General features: G+C 50.3%; 1 long non-coding RNA gene across 2 annotated transcripts in view; it reads right to left on the bottom strand.

Annotated features, from left to right (window-relative positions):
• LOC109378284 (uncharacterized) overlaps positions 1-1,620 on the bottom strand; it is a 145,139-nt gene extending 143,519 nt beyond the window's left edge. For both annotated transcript variants that reach the window (XR_002122983.1, XR_002122973.1), the window contains exon 1: positions 1,607-1,620. This is a non-coding gene — a long non-coding RNA (uncharacterized LOC109378284). The remainder of the gene's footprint in view (positions 1-1,606) is intronic.
• Positions 1,621-2,130: the final 510 nt, after the last annotated feature.

The following is a 2,130-nucleotide window of genomic DNA, read 5'->3' as shown; positions in this document are numbered from 1 at the left end:
ATAATATTGAGTGAAAAGAAAGCATCACAGAAGAATAATACAGTAGATTCCATTTATATGAATTTTTTAAATAAGCAAAAGCAAATAGCAATATTGTATAGGAATGCATACATAGATGGTAACACTGTAAAGAAAAACAAAGGAATGATGCACTGAAATTCAAGACGGAGGTCCCCTGAGCTACAAATGGGGAGAGAGAGAAGGAGGTGTTTTGGAGAGGGGGGACCACAGGGGACTTCAAAGGTACCAATAAGTTTCTATTTCTTAAACAGATCGTGGGTGCTCAGGCATGGTCACTTGTACATAATACATGCATGATATGAAATAATGAGCAGCTTGAACAAAATAAACATGAGTCGTTTTTCAAATTCTGAAATACTAGGAAAAGGCGGCACCTTCTGGAATTTGTGGCAGGAATAGCTCGAGCAGATAAAAGGAAGTCCCATTTACCAAGGGAGTTATGAATAGTTACTGACTGAGCTTGCCTGCAGGTCAGGAATGGGCAGGTGAAGTCTTGGGGACCTGACTGGGGGAGGAAGTACAGTGTCTCATGCCCAGGGGTGCAGAGCATGAGCAGAGAGCCATGTTGCAGCAGCAGGATCCTGTGGGGTGTGGGGGTCCACGCCAGGGTCAGCAAGTCCAAAAGGGGCAAAATGGGAACGGGGAATTAAGAGTGGGAGCCAAGCGAGGGGGGCAAGCAGAGGGGGCAGGGGTATCTGAAGGCCCAAGCCTTCAGATAAGAATTCTCTGAGGCAGGCCGAGTGGCTCAGTTGGTTAAGAGTTGGCTTAAGAGTGCGCGCTCTAAGCAATAGGGCTGCCGGTTCGATTCCCACATGGGCCAGTGACACTGTGCCCGAGCTGAGCTGTCGCTGAGCTGCCAACAGGTGGCAGGATGGCTCAGCTGGTGTAACAACAAGATTGCCTGTTCAATGGTGGACTACACCCACCCGTAACTAAGACTGAACTTGGCACCTTGAGCTGAGCTGCTGCCTGGATGGCTCAGTGGATATGGGCATGCACTCTTAACAATGAGGCTGCCGTGTTCAACTCCCGCATGGGATGTTCAACTCCCACCGGCAACTAAGATTAAACACAGCACCTTGAGCTTAGAGGTCACGAGCTGCCGACGGGAAGCAAGATGGCGACTGGTGCCCTCCACAACAAAGACTGAAGAACAACAACTTGGCTGGTCCCCTCCCCCAATTCCCCAACACTGTTCTTCTCCCCCAATTCCCCAATAAAATCTTAAAAAAATAATAATAATTCTCTGAGATGGATTTGGGTCCTGTCTGGGACTAAGGGGGTCCTGGTCTGTGGCAACCAACAGACTGACATGAAGTGGACGTCATCTCCAGAGGTGACACTACCAGACAGAGCCCCAGATGGCCAAGAGCAGCTCTCCCCAGGGGCAGAACCTGAGGTGGTCCCATTAACCACACACCGTCAGAGACATATGGAGTCCTAGAAGGAGCCTGTCCACTCTGTGGCTCAATGTAGAAATCCCTTCTGCATCCAGTCACAGGTCCCCAACTTCTGTTTGAGGATTCCAGTGGCTCAGGACCTTTCCAGGGGTCCTGTCCCATTGAAAAAAGACATACTTTCTTACCAAGTCCTTTGTCCTGAACGATGGCACATTTCCCTTACGGTGTCACCTCTGCTCTCAGGAGCTGTGCAAAATGAGCCAAGTCCTTTTATTCGCCAGGCTAGCAGGACGGTGGGTCCAAGCCAGTAAGCAGAACCAGGTCCACCAGGGGGATGGTGTGATGGACACAGAGGATGTGCCAACCTGACTGCCCCTGAAAGATAAACTTTGTACAGTCAGCAGACAGCCTCCAGCTCCTTTGGGGTTGGCCAAGAGCTGCCTCACCAAGATCATGACCATATCCAACAACTGATCACAGGAAGAGTGTCAAACACTGGCCACTGGAGCCCACCCCAAGAACTCTGAGGAGCCATATATGTGGGGTCAGCTTTGTCAAGCCTGCTTCACTGTGTGGGCACTCCGCCTGCCCAATCCCGCTCTCCTTCCCTGCTCTTCATAGCTGTTTATCCCTGATAAATGTCCTGCTCACCAGATTCCAGCTCAGTGCCTGCTTCCAGAGAGCCCTATCTGCTACAGAAGGGGCATCT

The sequence above is a fragment of the Hipposideros armiger genome, unplaced genomic scaffold, assembly GCF_001890085.2.
Source record: "Hipposideros armiger isolate ML-2016 unplaced genomic scaffold, ASM189008v1 scaffold_2, whole genome shotgun sequence".
In the NCBI taxonomy this organism is placed as follows: domain Eukaryota; kingdom Metazoa; phylum Chordata; class Mammalia; order Chiroptera; family Hipposideridae; genus Hipposideros; species Hipposideros armiger.
Note: the sequence above shows the minus strand (reverse complement) of the source record. Positions and strands in the feature narration are given on the sequence as shown.